This window comes from Engystomops pustulosus, chromosome 6 (assembly GCF_040894005.1).
Source record: "Engystomops pustulosus chromosome 6, aEngPut4.maternal, whole genome shotgun sequence".
Classification (NCBI taxonomy): domain Eukaryota; kingdom Metazoa; phylum Chordata; class Amphibia; order Anura; family Leptodactylidae; genus Engystomops; species Engystomops pustulosus.
In genome coordinates, this window is record NC_092416.1 from 6,837,060 (window position 1) to 6,855,229 (window position 18,170).

At 42.0% G+C, this 18,170-nt stretch overlaps 1 long non-coding RNA gene across 1 annotated transcript; it reads right to left on the minus strand.

Annotated features, from left to right (window-relative positions):
* Positions 1-11,332: 11,332 nt before the first annotated feature.
* LOC140065325 (uncharacterized) lies at positions 11,333-16,476 on the minus strand. Its single transcript, XR_011847888.1, has 3 exons — positions 16,349-16,476; positions 15,109-15,201; positions 11,333-12,287 (listed from the first exon to the last, which is right to left on the minus strand). It is a non-coding gene; the product is annotated as an uncharacterized lncRNA (long non-coding RNA).
* Positions 16,477-18,170: the final 1,694 nt, after the last annotated feature.

Here is an 18,170-nt window from a genome sequence, read left to right on the forward strand (position 1 = left end):
TAGGAGGACACTAAGGGAGAATTGAGTCGGGTTCTTACTGTCCACTACTCATTGACTCTCTCGATCAGTCAGGATGTTCTCTGATCATATCATTTCCTCCATTCCATTGGACAATAACATTTGGGACAACCCTTTAAGGTGCGACCTGGTCTTCTTAGGCTGTGGTGTTTAAGTTCTGTTCAGTAGGACAAAAAGTAAAGTGACAACAATTTATGTGAAAAGAGAATAGTTTTTACTCTAACAGGATTTTTGATGATTCCCTAAAGGCAATGACTGCACAACAAGCAACAACTTGTAAGGAAACAGTTCAGTGGCAGTAGAATCGGTGGCAGTAGAATCGGTGGCAGGAGAATCGGTGGCAGGAGAATCGGTGGCAGGAGAATCGGTGGCAATAGAATCGGTGGCAATAGAATCGGTATCGCTATCACCATGGAAACTTGTAAATAGAAGGATTGGAACATCTGACCACCTTCTCAATTACTTGTGTTGCCACTGGAGCAGGAGAGGAGGTGTACGAGCTATAGGTCCAGCTCCCAACATCCCAGAATCTCCGTGTTCTGCATCCTCTAGTCGCCCTCGTAAGAATTTCTTGTCCTGCAGAGACCAATTTATTAATAGCTGTTTTGCATGTATGTGTTTAGGATGAGCAGGTTTCCTAATTGTAGAGCCAACCTACCCCTAATGACAAATGACAACTCCTACGGGGGTCATAGATGCCCATCCCATTGTCTATCAACGCCCTTATGCAGGGGCAAATGGGCATTATGATTTGTTTTGATTTTAAATGCCTTAACCACTTGGTGAGAGGGGTGTCGCCAACTATTTTCCGACATTCCCTTAATGGAGCAACAAAACACCTACTCTTACTGACGCTCCACCCTGTAGTGAGAAGAGGACCCCCATTCTTTGGATTACTGGGAGTCTAGGGTTCCATCAGTTGGACAATCACCAAACATCTTGTAATCCCCTATCCCATTATAACATCTCCTGTGTATAGGGGATAACTGAAATAGTTGGTACAACCCCTGAGGTTCTGCACATTGTGCCTCCAGGACAAGTGAAGACATCACATCTATTGTTCATGTGACTGCTTAGCCAATCATTGGCCTTATTAATAATCATATGCTCATCCGAACATTGGATAAGTGCTGAAAATTGCTGGTTCAGACCCGAATGTCAGCCACAAGATGGGGTTCTGTGTTTGGCTCACCCATCCCCCACTACCCCCCTCTTTAACACCAGCCAGACTTCATCTGGGATCGGAGATCCTCTAGAAAAGTGGATTTGTTAGTGGCATTTATAAGGTAACACCCACGCTCAGTGCCAGCACCAATCGTGGGTGTTACCCCTACTCAGGAGTCAAATGAAGTTCATCTACATTTAAAGCTGCTGATTGGCCAGAATGACATTTGTGGCATCATCACTTTCAATCTGACAGAACTGGAAGCCGAGCAGAGCACACAGCCCTTTAGCAGGTATGTGGGGCATTTCTTTTTTTCATTTCTATGATTCTAGCTGCTCCCAGCATAATCTATATTTCTGGCAATAATTATATTTCCATTTTATCAAAAATCTGCCCTGGCAATAAGCTCCAGTGATATAACATAGAAGATACATGTTTTATCCGTTTGGAGAAGTGATTCATCTCCCGGGCATTTTACAGAATTTAAAGGAGGTGGCATCCACAGCAATACAGGACAGAGGAGACCATTGGGTAAAGCCCGGCTCGGTAGCACTGTCATAGCACTATCATGTGGGAACCACTCCAAATGCCAATAAACAGCGGAGCAGAAATATATTATGTATTCAGATGTTGTGCACCGAAACGTCGGAGCGCTGTCTACCTTTCTTCAAGCCTGCCAGGACCTCGGGCGCTGCACTCCTCCTAATCGGGAGCTCGGACACTGCGCAGCCATGGAGTTTCCTTTCGGATATTAATGTATCTATTAGAATATTCTAGAAATATGAATGAATAATACCTCATATAACATCCAGTTCACAATGTAGGTCCTCTATATTTCTAAATTATTAGTGGATTTGTCAGAATGTATACTTTCAATTTATGAGGTAATTGGAGACGATATTTCTTAGACAGAGGAGGGGTGCAGGCCCTTATCTCACCCACCACCCAGTCCCTGGCCGATTGCCCGGACCTCGCTAGTGACAGTGAATAACTAGAAGACAGTCCCTACTCTCAGTATGTGCTCAGATGAGATGAGAAATAAACGCAGGACAGACGGACAAGAGACTCGTCAGGATTGCCTGGTCAAGGGAGCAAGGTAGAGGCAAGAGTCAGGTACATAATAGCAGAAACAAAAGACTAGTAAAACCAGTGACCAAATGAGAACTGGGCAGATACATAAAGGAATTCCTGGACGCCGCCCCTACCAGCTGTCTCAGCCGTCAGTTGAGATTAAGGCGACCTTCACACAAAGTGTGCAGCCATTTTGGACAAAAACAAGGATCCTGTGGACCTGTTGGTATCCTGTAAGACATCCACTCCACTCATACACCAATGAGGTGCAAAAACAAGCAAAAATAGGACCTGGTCTATGGTTTGTGTCTCAGACAGTCGGCTCATGCACATGGCTGTGAAATTCATTCCCATGTGTATAAACCTGTAGAAGCAAATGAGGACGTGTGCTGGCTGTAGAAAGTGCCACTAACGCATGCCCAAATTTACTCGTCATGTGCGGGTAGCCTAAACCTGAGCTCTATGTGACATCACTGACTACACAGGGCAGTGGATTTTGTGTTGTACTATATTTTTTGCTTGTGGGAAGGAATTGCGTGCAGCGCTGTGGTATTTGCTGCTTGTAGTGAGGAATGTGTGCACCACTATGATTTTAGCTGTTTTTGTTTGCTGTACGTTGTGGAATGTTGTGATAATGGAGGAATTCCAAAGTGTTCTGTGCTATTTGCTGCTTGTGGGGATGAATTTTGTGAATTTGTGAATTTTTTTGTTGCTTTTTTGTTCTATGCTGTGATAATATTATCTGATAATGGGAAAAATGTTGTGCTGGCCTGTGGGTGGGTTGTTAGGTCCTCTGGACGGTGGTTGTCACAACTCTGAATGGATTCTGTCTTAAGTGTTGTGAGCTTGTTAATACTCAGGGCTTCTCTGTTGGAGCTTGACAGATGACTTTCAGAGTTAATTCTGCTGGCTGAGCTGGGTGTGTGTTTTGTGGAAAGCTGAGTAATTTCATCTTACTTCTGAGCTGGGGGTTTTCAGGTGTGGGTTGATTGATTGACAAGCAAGTCAGTCAGCTGCGAGGGCGTAGACCAGGAACACTCTGAATATCCAATCCTCAGTTCACTCATGACTGGTTATACTTTCCCCTTTGATATGTAGTACTACTGTCCTGTCCATGAAACCGCAACCTCTTCCAGAATCACAAACCTGTACCAAAGTCTTCCTGCGCCAGTTTCCTGTCTAACCATGCACATAAATTCAGGTGAATATTGCTTTCACATGTATTTATGATGTGTTTGCACCAGTTTAGTGTTGTTTCTGCACTGTGCCGATAAGACAGAAAAAATGTGCAGCAAACTGCTTCTTAGATGGAGTTTGCAACACATTTAGCAGAGCAACTTGACAGAAAACTCTGCACATAAAGGAGCATTCTGGGGCCGATTGGGACCGTGCACCACCTTATTAATGTTGAGAGTCCTACAAAAAAACTGGCACACTCAGTTAAGGGGATCTTCAATAATCTGGTGCACTCTTAGTGAGGAAAACTACACATAGTACAGTTTGCATCACTATGGATAAATCTGGCCTATTGCGTGCATGAGAGTGGATTATCTGAAAGTAGAGGGATCATTGGGGGACTGTTATCAAGGAAGAAACCTATTAAAGGTACCTTTTCCCTACAAAATCCGGCCAGCAGATTGTATTGCTTGGTGGAGTAATAATTTTGTTATATCAGAGACAACCCCTTTAAACATGATGTGGCCATTGATTGCCCAGCACGTGATTTGGCCAGGTAAGTGATAACCGGTCAGATATTTTCTCTCATCAACCATTGCAGAGTAAATGACGACAGGTATGACATGGTGGTGGCCCAAGGGATGGATGACCTTGGATAAGACCTTCTACGTCCTAGAAAAGTTCTAGTCTCTAGAGGGAGTTTGAAGTAAAGGACTTCCCCTAAGTTGTTCAAATGCCTTGGGTGGTCTTCGTAGGTAACATAAAGCATACACTTACCTGTTGGGATGGAGATGGATAATATCACAGCAATGCTCATTACAGTCTTCATGATGAAGTAGAGTTGGACGATCACCTTCCTCCTGGGTGCTCAATAGAGAGTCATGACCTGTATATAGGATGACCTCCATCTGATATGTAAATATAAATTAATTATCTTCCTGTTTTGATGTCCAATACTGAAGTTATTAAATATCAAGGGTTTGGCAAGACCTCATCTGTGGAGATCCATACGAGCTATCGCTATAGGTTGCCACTTAGCTTTACTATATACTTCAGGAAGTCAGATTTCAGTTTACAACAACATCCTTGTCATCTACTTGATCCTGACAATCGTTGACCGTGATGTCATCATATTGTAAATGTTTGACTTCTTTGGTCTTATATCAGTTGGTCTCTATATCTGGATATCCATCAAACCAGTTGAATTTGTATGTAAGTCGAAACTGTATATATTATCATTGTAGATCCAGACAAAAAAAATTTTGGCCCCAGTGACAATTGGAGTTTAAACATATTTTGCTGTAATGGGACCAAGGATTATCAATAAAACTTCATTACAGACACCTTACAGCTGATTATTGCAGTCTAGGACTATAGTAAAGCATCCAGAGAGCTTCACCAGAGGTCAGAGGGGTCTGTCTGTAACTATGTTTTGTCTGTAAGTCGGGTGTCCTTAAGTAGGGGACCGCCTGTACTTGGCATTTGTAGCTACACTATTATATTATTCCGCAAGTTCTATAGGATCTGGGTCCTAGTTTTGATCTCCTAGGTATAAGTCTATCTTGGAAAATAAGTATCATTCAGACAGTTCGGAACGAACACTATTATTCTTTCTATTATACCGTTGCTGTTTTCCATGGTATGTAAAACATACAATACTTCATAACTCGTACTTCAGAAGACCATGAAAAGTAAGACTTGCCTGCCCTTGAGGATCAAAGCAGAGAGGTTTTTGCTCCGGAATGCCTGATGGGCCAAAAGCTCACATCAGCTACTGTGACTGGACTTTTTAGTTCTTTTTCAAGGTTGTTGCATTACATCTTCATTGTGACGCAGTTTCTCTCCTTCTTCTCTCGTTACATTGCCGGCCATGAGTGTTGTGACTCATGCCACTGCTAGGACTAGGCTACCGTGACACCAGCGACTGAGTTGAAATCAAGTCAGCCACTCCTAGCAACCTGCTGCCTTCATACACTGTTGGCCAAGATACAAAAAACGGGAAAACATAGAGGGCGGCGCCTCGGGTAATAACGTTTGGAGTTGAGGGTGTTTAGGTCGTATAAAATTGGGTGCTCACCTGGTAGATTCTTTACTCATACGCATATATATTTTGATGAGCTCCCACGTTCCAAGGTGTAGTATTAGCAGTTAGGATATCCGTTTCTTCTATTATGTCAGGCGTCAGAAAAATGGTATGATTCTAGGGCTAGTACACTATATAAGCAGCTCACACAGCTCAAAATGCGCCGGGGACCCCAGTGGGGTCCGGAAGTATATAGGCAACAGGAAAATAGGTTTGCAAAAATGAGTCAAAGTGGAGCGCTGATAGTAGTATTTTGCCCAGTATTTTGAAAATATACCAAAACCAAGTGCCAGTTAGTTCAAATAATAGCTAATTTATTAAAAATTAAAAAGTAGATTTTTACCAGTTAATAAGTCCAAATAACGCGTTTCGGGTCGCAGACCCTTTATCAAATTCAGGACAAAAGTAAATAAATGCATACAAATAGAAAGATACATAGATATTTATAGTGGAGTGTAAAACCTTTTACTTACAGTTGAAGGCTGTGATGAGGAGGGAAAATGGCGCCAAAAGAGGAAATGGCGCCACAAGGGGAATTGGCGCGCTCTCTGCGGGTGGCTCATGCGCAGTCCCGTAAGTGCCGGCGAAACCGGAAGTGTCCGAAGTCACTTCCGGCGGAGAACGCGACTTGCAGCCGTCATAGTAACGGCGCATGCGTATTAGGAGTTACGCTTCTCGAATAGCAGAGAAAATAAATGGGACTACAATTTGGGAGGAATCATGTGGTTCTGAAAGTAAAATTGCTGGGCACATTAGTTAATAACGACATAGGAGGAAAGATGATGTTGATTTAAGCCTATTCATAGGAATATGGATGGGAACATCAAATAGATGACATATAAATCTATAAATCTATAAATATAATTATAAAAATAAATAAATAGATAAATATAATTAGAGAAATGTATATCGGCATAAGAATACATGAGGATAGTAGGGGCATAATAAGTTAATGAATTAAAAGAACATTACAAATAGATATGTCATTAATAGGATTAAAAATAAGTAGATGACAGGAAATATAGTTAGGAATTATATGTGTATCACAAATCCCATAATGTGCCATCACCTTGTGTTAAGAATAAACTTTTATAAAAAATGATAATAAACTTGTATTAGAAAACGAGATGGAGAAACACTAATCAGGGGTCGGGTACCTAGTTCATTTGAATTATAGCAGAATTAGGCATATGAATCCTAATATAAACCAGTATAAGAATACATAAATAAATAAATATATAAATAAATAATTAGAGGATTGACAAGCTATAAAGGTCATACAAAGATTATAAAAAATAATAAATCACTTGGTTGGGAATATTTAATGCATAAGATATTGTATATCGGATGCTAAAATAACGGTGCACATGTTTTAAAGGGGAGTAGAGCTGACAGGGACTGTAAGAAGGAATGTATGGATACTATAGGCTTAGTGTTAAAAGTTAATCTCTAAAAAACGTTCTCCAAGCTTTCATTGAGCGCAGCGGGTGTCAGACATTGTAATTTAAGAATCCAGTACATTTCTCTTCTTTTTAAATAACTAAATCTCTGAGGTGTGTTAGGTTTGATTTGTTCTATAGGTGTTATCTTAAAATCTTTTATATTGCAACTATGATGGGTGGCCGCGTGTCGTGAGACGCTGTGCAGGGCAAAGCCTTTTTCTATATTCTGTCTGTGTTTGTTTAGTCTTTCTCTCAGAGGTTGGATAGTCCGTCCTATATATTGGAGTTTGCACCTGCATTCAATTAGATATATGATGTATTTGGAACTGCAGTTTAAGAAGTTTTTTATGGGGAACACTTCTTTAGTGATAGTAGAGGTGTAATTTGTTTGTCTGTGTGTTATTGACTCGCAACATTTACACCTATTATGCCCACATCTGAAGCTACCTAACATTTTAGGGAAGAAAGTAGATTTCATGTTCTTAGTGGCTTCTTCTGGTCAAAGCCGACTTGGTGCTAGGATGTTCTTTAAGGTTTCGGATCTCCTGAAGGTTAGTTGGGGGCTTCTTGGGTATGGATTCTCTTAGGTATGGATCGTGCAGAAGTACATCCCAATGTTTATTTAAAATAGTCCGAATTCTTTGACTGCCTGTTGAAAAAGTTGTAATAAAATTAACATTACATGGGTTGGTCTCTTTGTTTTTGTCTCTTGGGAGTAAGCACGTTTCTTGCATTAGCGAGCCTGCTTTTTCAGCGGCTGTTTGGATAAGGGAAGAGGGGTATTTTTTTAGCTTTAAAACGTTTAGTTAAAATCTCGCTTTGCTGTTGGTAATCTGTATCCTCGGTACAGTTACGCCGAGTTCTCTTGTACTGTCCATAAGGTACATTGGTGAGCCATTTTTTGAAATGGCTGCTATTAAAATCCAAAAAACTATTGCTGTCCACCTGTTTAAAAAATGTTTTAGTTTTGATACTACCATCTGGATTGTGGAATATAACCACATCTAGGAATTCTGCGTAGTTCTCAGTGATGTTGCAGGTAAATTCAAGACCCCAAGAGTTCTCGTTGATGTCATTAATAAATTTAAAAGCTTCTTCCTCTGTGCCTTTCCAGATAATAAAGATGTCATCAGTAAATCTTTTGTAAAAATAACAATGTGCAAAATCTGCATGTTTGTAGATTACCTGTTCTTCGAAGAGCTCAACATACAGGTTGGCAAAACTGGGGGCAAATTTGCTCCCCATGGCAGTGCCGCGTTTTTGTAAAAAAACCTTGTTGAGGAAAGAAAAATAGTTGTGTTTCAGGATGAAATTAATTGCCTGCAAGAGAAAGTTGGCCTGTGGTTTTCCAATATTTCCCAACCAAGTGATTTATTATTTTTTATAATCTTTGTATGACCTTTATAGCTTGTCAATCCTCTAATTATTTATTTATATATTTATTTATTTATGTATTCTTATACTGGTTTATATTAGGATTCATATGCCTAATTCTGCTATAATTCAAATGAACTAGGTACCCGACCCCTGATTAGTGTTTCTCCATCTCGTTTTCTAATACAAGTTTATTATCATTTTTTATAAAAGTTTATTCTTAACACAAGGTGATGGCACATTATGGGATTTGTGATACACATATAATTCCTAACTATATTTCCTGTCATCTACTTATTTTTAATCCTATTAATGACATATCTATTTGTAATGTTCTTTTAATTCATTAACTTATTATGCCCCTACTATCCTCATGTATTCTTATGCCGATATACATTTCTCTAATTATATTTATCTATTTATTTATTTTTATAATTATATTTATAGATTTATAGATTTATATGTCATCTATTTGATGTTCCCATCCATATTCCTATGAATAGGCTTAAATCAACATCATCTTTCCTCCTATGTCGTTATTAACTAATGTGCCCAGCAATTTTACTTTCAGAACCACATGATTCCTCCCAAATTGTAGTCCCATTTATTTTCTCTGCTATTCGAGAAGCATAACTCCTAATACGCATGCGCCGTTACTATGACGGCTGCAAGTCGCGTTCTCCGCCGGAAGTGACTTCGGACACTTCCGGTTTCGCCGGCACTTACGGGACTGCGCATGAGCCACCCACAGAGAGCGCGCCAATTCCCCTTGTGGCGCCATTTCCTCTTTTGGCGCCATTTTCCCTCCTCATCACAGCCTTCAACTGTAAGTAAAAGGTTTTACACTCCACTATAAATATCTATGTATCTTTCTATTTGTATGCATTTATTTACTTTTGTCCTGAATTTGATAAAGGGTCTGCGACCCGAAACGCGTTATTTGGACTTATTAACTGGTAAAAATCTACTTTTTAATTTTTAATAAATTAGCTATTATTTGAACTAACTGGCACTTGGTTTTGGTATATTTTCAAAATACTGGGCAAAATACTACTATCAGCGCTCCACTTTGACTCATTTTTGCAAACCTATTTTCCTGCTGCCTTCATACACTGTTGGCCCCTTGTGGGGTTGTTGGATAATGTTTTCATCTCATTGTCAAGGAAGACCCAAGAAATGGGGGAGACCTGGGTGACACTGACTGTCTGGACGCACTAACCCAGACTCGTGGTCTACTGGTGGGGATATACCAGCGTGACGCAACAGAGGATGTTTGGCCTGGTTACTAAGAAATCCTTCAAATTGGCCATTTCTGGATCTCCATGCTACGTGCCAAAGTGTCGTGACCCAGGCTAACGCTTCTTTCCAGTGGAATGACTCACCATCCCAAACACCATCCTAACACAGTCATGGTCTTCAACCCAACGCCCCTCGGCTGTGATGGAGTGATTTGAGATTACAATCATAGTGAGGATACAATCCATCTGTAGCAGGAGAACCAGGCTGTAGTGGAAGAGCTGTGGTGTGAGGTCCGGGCAAACAGCTAAAAACGTAAAGTTCTGCAAAATTGTTTTATTTTTAACTTGGGGGTTTCCTGTATAATAATCGTTACTATGATACATCTACGGTTTTTGTGTAAATGGTTCCCTGTTTTCATTTTGTACTTTGCTAAAGGGAAAACCCAGCTGACCCAGAAAGGTTCAGAATCCCAACACCAAAATGATTGGCTGGGACGTGGTTAGTGGACAATCTGAGGTCAGGACAGGCAGAGGTTTTTCAATTAGCTATTCAGACAATGGAGATCATTTATCATAATTAGTTTTCTTTGTTCTCGTTTCTTGTTTTTTTTATCTAAGTCTAATTTATCATGAGGATTTTTACTGTGTTTGGCTCGTTTTTCTCTTTTTGTGCCTTTTCTTCCCTCCCATGAATTTCACTTATGCAAAGGTTTTACTGGAACAGTTTTGAGACTTTTTTGTCGCAATTCAGCCGATTTGCACCAAGAAAATGTAAAAAATCCAACAAGCCCATCTGCCCTGTGTAGATAAATAAGGTTAACCCGAGGAAACAAAAAAATTATACAATTTTAAACAAACTATCAAACAGGCGCAAATAAAGTGCAAAGCAACCAAAAAGGAGAACAAAGAAAAATTAAGTTAAATCACCCGTAATATGTACAGGACTCATATGTGGTTACAATTTAAAAAAAACAAAAGAGCCAGTAGACAGAATTAGATGCACAAACTTGTGCCGGACCTACATGTCTGGGACCACACTGCAAGATTTAGGATTTACAAAATGGTAAGAAACTCTAGAGAGAAACACAGTGGGGCAGATTTACTTACCCGGTCCATTCGCGATCCAGCAGCGGGTTCTCCGTCGAGGATTCGGGTCTTCGGGCGATTCACTAAGGTAGTGCGCCTGATCTTCACCAGGTGTCGCTGCTGCGCTGAAGTCCGTCAGAGTTCACTGGAGTTCACCAAGCTATCCTGGGTGCAGGTAAGTGCGTGTCAAGCGACACATTTTTTTAAAAAAATTATGTGTTTTTTCCGAATCCGTCAGGTTTTCCGATGGCCACGCCCCCAGATTTCCATCGCATGCATGCTGGCGCCCATGCGCCAGCATGCGCCAAAAACCCAGGGCAATTCGGCGCAAATCTTAAACATTTGGGAAACCCGACGACAAAAAGCAATTCGGGCCCTTAGTAAATGACCCCCAATATATTGTGTATATAGCATATTGGTAAAAATATTGGTAAAAAGTAGCAGTCCTGCTACTCACTCCTGCTACTGTGTGCAGACCCTTTGTGCTTCTTTCTTTACATCTATGAGCTCTGCTGGAAAGTAAGAGTCCTCCTGTTCCACTCTGTCAGTGAGGAGAGATTGTGAGAAGAGAGAGGGCGACATCACATGGATGACCTGTAGCGGAGACAGAGAGAGAAGGCAGCTGTGTGTATGCAGAGGGCAGCATGCTGAGAACAGGGTAAGGCTGCAGCTTAGGAGGCAAAGGCAGAGGTACATATACAAGCTGAGACATGTCTAATGGATGAGATTTATTGGAAAGTGTCCAACCTGTAACAAGTCGTTATACTATAAATACAAAATATTATGTAAAGCCTTAAATTGTAATTATTTCAGCAATTAAAAAGAAACTGTCTCTCCCCAAAAGGACTCACAAGACTTAAAAAACACTAAAATTAAATATATTGTCAGGAATTTGAAGCAATGCTCTACCTTTTCCCCAAAACATCTTCATACCATGGGCTGGATCCATATTGCAGTTCATTTCCCAAATGGTGATGAGACCAGTGATAAGCGGACCCAAACCCACAATCTTTGCATCAGTGCTGAACATTATGGGTTTGGGTCCCTCGAACCCGGACTATAGTCAGTAGTTCAGGTTTAGCTCACCCCCTGCCATTTAACTCTTCAATTGGGTATTAACACCAAGAGCATTTAAACACAGTTTGCATGTGTGCACGGCCATTTTCCCAGAGGTCGTTAATCCCAGTCGACCATTGAAATGCTCCTGGCAGCATGTTAAGAGTTAACCAGTGTTATAAAGTGTTAATTAGCAGGGGTTTAGTCCCTGGACCTGACTCCAAACATAATTCTGAGTATCCGGTTCGGGAGAACTTGAATCTCAATGTTCGCTCATCACAAGTTGAGATGTAATACCAGACATGGCCACAGACAAGAGGGACGCTGGTTCTTTTATTATTTTACTGATACATTTACAGCAAATAATCCGAGCAGAAATAAGAGGAATGGAGAATACATGGTGTGGGCAGCCGCACAGACGACTTCAGTAGTAAGAGTAGTAGATGCAGGGTGTGTAGTGGTCGTCGGTGGTGGGCTTGTGGTTGTGGCTATTGTGTCCTTACAATTGTCTGACATATTTCCAAAGAACAGTAAGCAGAACTTGTCATTGCCACAGCCGTATGTAGTGGTGTCGCTTCCTGTGAGGAAATAAGAGAATAATATATAATACATTCCATGATTACATCAAGCCAAGAAAGCTCTGCATGATACTGGCCCGGTACAGCCTACAGCTCAGCAGTGGTCAAAACAGCAATTAGCCACACCCTCCCCCAAACAAACCCCCGGACACCAATAATGCTGAAAAGGAGAACTGAAAGTTTAGTTGAATGGGCTACATAATTAAAATAGTTTTTTTGAGGACACATGGAAAACCCCCTAGGAGCTAGGGCAGGGATGACCAAGAAGAAGAAAGTGAACTTACCCTGCACCAACTCTCTGTCTGAGTGTTACAATGGTTTTTCACACTGACACTGATAACTTGAAGGCCCTGGGACCCACTTCAAACAATCAGGTGCCTCTTCAGACCAAAGGAATTTCCATTGCGGAGGACGTGAATTGTTGGAGGAGGCCACTTATTGGCTGAAGTGTGTGCTGCCACCAGGGGTGAACCTAAGCTCACTGCGGCACCTTCTCCATCCCATCCAAGTGGGTATGAAGAGACACTATTTTCAAGTGGCAGGTCCTGTTTGGTAGCAGATAACTGTGCAACAACCCTAACAATGCAAAGGGTGGGTAGTTGTTCCGATCAGCACCATCTCCATGGTTGGAGATGCCCAGGGAGACTGGAGGTCTAAAAAAGGGGAGAATTTAGCAGCAGCCACTGCCTGGTTAGGCAACAGTTAACATATTCATTGTCTGTAACCAATGATATGATGTGTTCTAATTATAAAGCAAGTTGGAAGGTGATTAGAGAGTGCTGCCACCTCACTAGGGGAGTATAAAACACATGGTCAGAGTCAGACTAAGCAGAAGCAGAGGAGAGTGCAGCACCTATCTCTGCTGCACTAGTCAGTGTCACATTACCAGGAAGCAGAGGTGTCTCAGGCCACCTGCCTGGCATCAAAGTCCCAGAGCAGAGGTCCACTGTCCGGAGCTCCATCTACCAGGCTGTGAGCAACCTTTACTGTGGACCGGCTATATTCTATCAGCTTTCCAGAATCTGTATCTGTTGCTGATGTTAGGCCATTGCCTGCTGTTCACATTCCAATAATGAACCAAAAGTTGATTTCCTGTAACCCCTGGATAAGGCAGTTTCACCATCACGGGCTCCCCATCCTCCATGACCCAGGGATTCCTAAATACACCTCAGGGGTTGCTCCAGGGAGAAACCTCATTCATCAGCTTCTCCCTCTGCTTATCTTGCTCACACCACCTGATGGAGACCGGCCAGGATGTAGGCCTGACCTCCCGCCCCCCGTAGCAAGTACCGTGACCATAGTGTGCCCAAGGCCACATAAGCCAGCCACTCTGGTATTCTGGGCCCCGACTGTCTACAACCACCAATGAAAGGCTAGGCCCTGTTGGAGGATATCGCAATTGTGCCTCTATTTCTGACCCCAAACTTGCTGCAGTTGGTGCTGCCTGAGACAAGAGACTCAACTATTTTAATGGCTGGTGCACCCTTGCCTGTCAGCCCCTAGAACTTGCAGCCAAACTGTCACTGATGAAGGTCAGAAGACCACCTTGATGCTGGAAAAGGGAGTTGGAGGTAAATTCACTTTCTTTTTTTTGGTCATACCTGCCCCATATTTTGCTAGACAGATTCCATGTAATATTCCATACAAAGAAACACCAAATTTCAATGCAGTAAAGTTTACATTTTGTTAACATCAATCCTCCTGTACCTGTGGACTACTTACAGAAGCTTCTCCCAGTGGAAGAGGAATAATGTACCTAGCTGTTAGATTCTAGAATTATTGATCCTGCTTACTTAAATCTTCGTGTGTTCCTATTCTTTGGATTGTTTCTTGACTATCTCTGCATCTCCCTCTTGATCTGCGGTATCCCTGTGCTGACATAAACTAGTCCCTGCTTCAAGTACTGACCCACAGCCTTCACAGGACACTCTGCTTGCCCAGACCTTGGCTCGTTTTTGACTATTCTTTGCCTTTGTCCTTGGTTTTTGATTGGGTCAGTCACCACATGTACTGGGGTTGCTCCAGTTTCTGTCTGCAGTTTGATTTCTGCTGGATGAGTAACACACCCTGGTGTAAGCTCTGAAGAGCTCCGATTGATCCGCATGTTGCTGCATCTCAGAGCAAAGTGTGTGACACAAGTAGAGATGGCGTGACGGACAGCCGAACCAATCAGCTACTGTCCAGGCGCTCCATTTAAATTCACCTGTGACTTTATTCAGTCTTTGTTACACAAGTCTTCTGGTTTGTTTCATTTTACTCTCTGTTGTGTTTTTGCTGTTTAATGACCTTTTGCCTGTACCTAGACTACTGTTCTGCCTCTGTACCCCGCTGCCAATTTAGTTTTGATCTGGTGTCTGACATTACTTATGCAGCAAAAAAGACCAAAAATCTGCATCACTTATTTCATGTCAGCCTTGGGAGCTGTACAGCAGGTGCACAATTACAGTGACGGACCGTTTTGCCCTCTACTGCGCTTCGTCTACCCTCGTCTAGCCTATGTCTGACATTACTTAGTTGTCTGTGTTGTGTCTCTTTGTCTAAGTAATTGTTGTTGGCACACACCAAGAGAGGGTCCATTGCCCAGTTATCCCTTGTGATTTAGGGTAGGGCTGGCAAGCAGGAAGGGTCATGGGAAGCGCAGGGCTTGTGCCTCTTCCCCAGGGTCATGACACCCTGTAACTACAAAACCCAGACACCTGTAAATGGTTTAAAGGGTAAAAACTAACATGGTCATTGTGATAGCCTTGAGATTACCCAGACGTTACAATGGATTAGTATCATACTATATAGAACACCTGTATTTCAGGGTTTTTGCCAATACCTGGTATAATGAAGCATTTGTTCTGATCTCCGTTGCATTGTGAGTAATCCCCTGTTACGTTTGACGCAGGACATAGTAATCCATTTTCAATTACTACAATAAAAAGGAAACAAATTCAAAGATTATTTCAAAGATTCACTGGGTGGTGGCAGAAGGTCTTATTTTAGATTAATCAAAATCCTTAGCGCACCTACTGTTATGCTGCCCGAGGCGTTGCAGTGGGGGTGCTGAGTGTTAGACAGAACTGGGGATTTTGATGCAAATATTATAATTGCCCCTTTGAAGGCCTAGGGAGTCAAAAACCCACATTGCTAAATGTGTTCTGTAATATAATTCCAAGATAACCTTAGGCATCCACTAAAAGACCCACTGATGTGGCACAAGCAGCCAGCTTCACTCCTAGGGGCTTAAAAATATTGGGTCCAGGCCAATATTGTATAAAAATGTATTTTTGCAAAAATCACAGGAACACAGGGATCCCTTGGGGCACTCTCGGTGTGCATGCGGTAATGGACCCACAGGAAAATGGCGAGGGAAGGCCAGTGATGTCAGCAGCAGCCAGGGAACACAATGGACAACAAGAATTTTACATAACTCCCAGCTCCTTTAATGGCACACAATCAACACAGCAGCAGGTAAAGAAATAGGCTGGAACACACCTTTTCCGCAGGCACACAAGAATATGGATTGGGTGGCTATAGTGATGACCGTGCAGCAAAAATTTGGGGAGTACCTCAGCCTTGAACTAGTGGTGAGAAGGCAGGTAGCTACATCCAGAGGAGCTGGACTGGCTCTGCTGCATTAACATTACAGAAAAACAATCTTCAATTTGAAGAAATATCAAGTGTTTCTTCTTACTCAATGCACATGACAGGAAGTGGGGAAGGAGCTGTATGAGTGTGGAGGAGAGAAGAATAACAAAGGCACACACAGGCTGCAGTGAAATTAACCACATACTGCTGGCAAGGAGCCAGGTAATGGGAAATAAAATGATATAAATACAGAAATGTTTCAGAATGCTGACAACGGCTATTGGAACCTGTCACCAGCTAAACATAACATTCCTGATGACAGGTTCTCTTTAGAGGGGCTGTGAGCCAGCTGCCACATATGGGGCTAGTTCATGACCCCAAAGCTACAGTCATGTGCATGAGTCCGAAATGAAGAAGGCTCAAATTGCTGAAAGCCAACTTATATTACATTGTTGTGCGTTGGCTTCTATAATTACAGATGAGCTTACGGTAATTTGCTGGCGGTGTGCAGTTATCCTCCTGGCAGCAGCGGATCCAAAAATCTGCTTTTTCATTTCCACTGAATATGGTGTAGGAGCTGTCACACCATTGGGATGGACCACAACCTCTAAATACATTGGTGGTTTTTCTTTCTAAAATAAATGTAAAAAACTTCAAATGTTTTTATTTATTTATTTTTATTTATTTAATTTAATATTTTTATTTTTTTATTTATTTCTTTTTTACTACTTTTTTTTTTTACCAATTCTTACTTAATGAAAAGAAAACAGAGTGAAGATCAAACACATTTATTAAAGCCCCTGCAATAGATTATTGCCTGATGTTGCACATTCTTTTTAGTGCAAACTGCTTGTACATTTTTTTATAGTGTTTGTTGCCAAATTGGCTGCATCAAGCCCATTGCGCCACAGCAATGAACATAAAGAGGAGTTATATGTTAACCCTTCAGGTGTTATCACTACATTCTGGCAGTTTGTGGCAGCAATAGCAGAATAGGATTTATAATGGAAGTGTATTAACTCCACCAGCTAAACAAGGAGGCTCTCTGGAGCTAACTTTTAGTAATGACCCAACCAGCGAGCCATTACACCTGTCCAGCCCACATCTATTCTGACCCCTTTAGTCCTGTACACCAACCTCCCATGATGCTCCTAATCTCCAACCTTGTGTTACACAATTCTCCAACATGCCCACTTTTCAGAAAAGGGGAATGAGAGGCACAATTTTGTCAAAAAGATTTTGTGCATATATTTCACTCTAATTGAACACTTTGGATTAGGTCACATTGGATTAGGATGGAGAAAATCCACAGAAAGGACATCCTATTCAGTGCACTTACCAGGAGAGTAATTCATGACGGAAATGCAGACATCTTCAGTTAAACATGTCTGCTGGGGTCCTGTACATGTAAACCCGGTGTTATTAGCACATGAGGTGCAACTCAAACAGTGACCTGTAGGGAGTAGTAAATTATACTAGTTATTCATGCTATTATTCAAATTTTTAAAAACTTTAATACCAAATACACCCATCATGAAGTCTCCTGAGCCCCATCCTCCTGAGCCCCATCCTCCTAAGCCCCATCCTCCTGAGCCCCATCCCCCTGAGCCCCATCCTCCTGAGCCCCATCCTCCTGAGCCCACTGAGATGATCAGCACTGACCGCACATGTGCCAGGCTCTCCAATAAAGTCAATGGGAGTGGAGAGTCATGGCGATGTTTAATTCCCCTTCTTGCTGGTAAATTGTGTCGGTAAGCCATATTAGAAGGCAGCCATTCTCTTTGGGTTTATGCCACAGTCCAAAGTGTTCCCTGTTTAACAAGTTTTTTGGGTAATGGTGGCCTTTAAATATTAATGACCTTTCTTAGGATTGGTTGTTTACTTTGTAAGAGTGGCGGAGACGCTCAGGCTGACATCGCCCGACCGCCTCTTGGCTTTCCCGGGCTTTAATTTATGCCCGCCCCCCACTGCAAGCCACCTCCTGCCACCAGCTGAGGAGTTACGATCCAGCCGGTGATGTCAGAGGGCCGGGGCGTGGAAAGAGCAAGGCTGTACCCAACCGACCGCAGGAGGAGGCTTGCATTGGGGGGGGTGTGTGAATTTTTTAAAGTCCAGGGAATCCGAGAGCACTTCCAGCTCTTTTACAAAGTTATTATTTTGGCAATAAAATTGCCGAATTACATGTAAAACACTGTCCCCGCCCATTCCATAGACAGAATGAGATGCCTATTTAGGAAAAGTTAACAGTTGGTAGATGTCCTGCAAAGATGACCTGGCACCTCCTCCTCCAATACCCAACTCTTTGTTTCC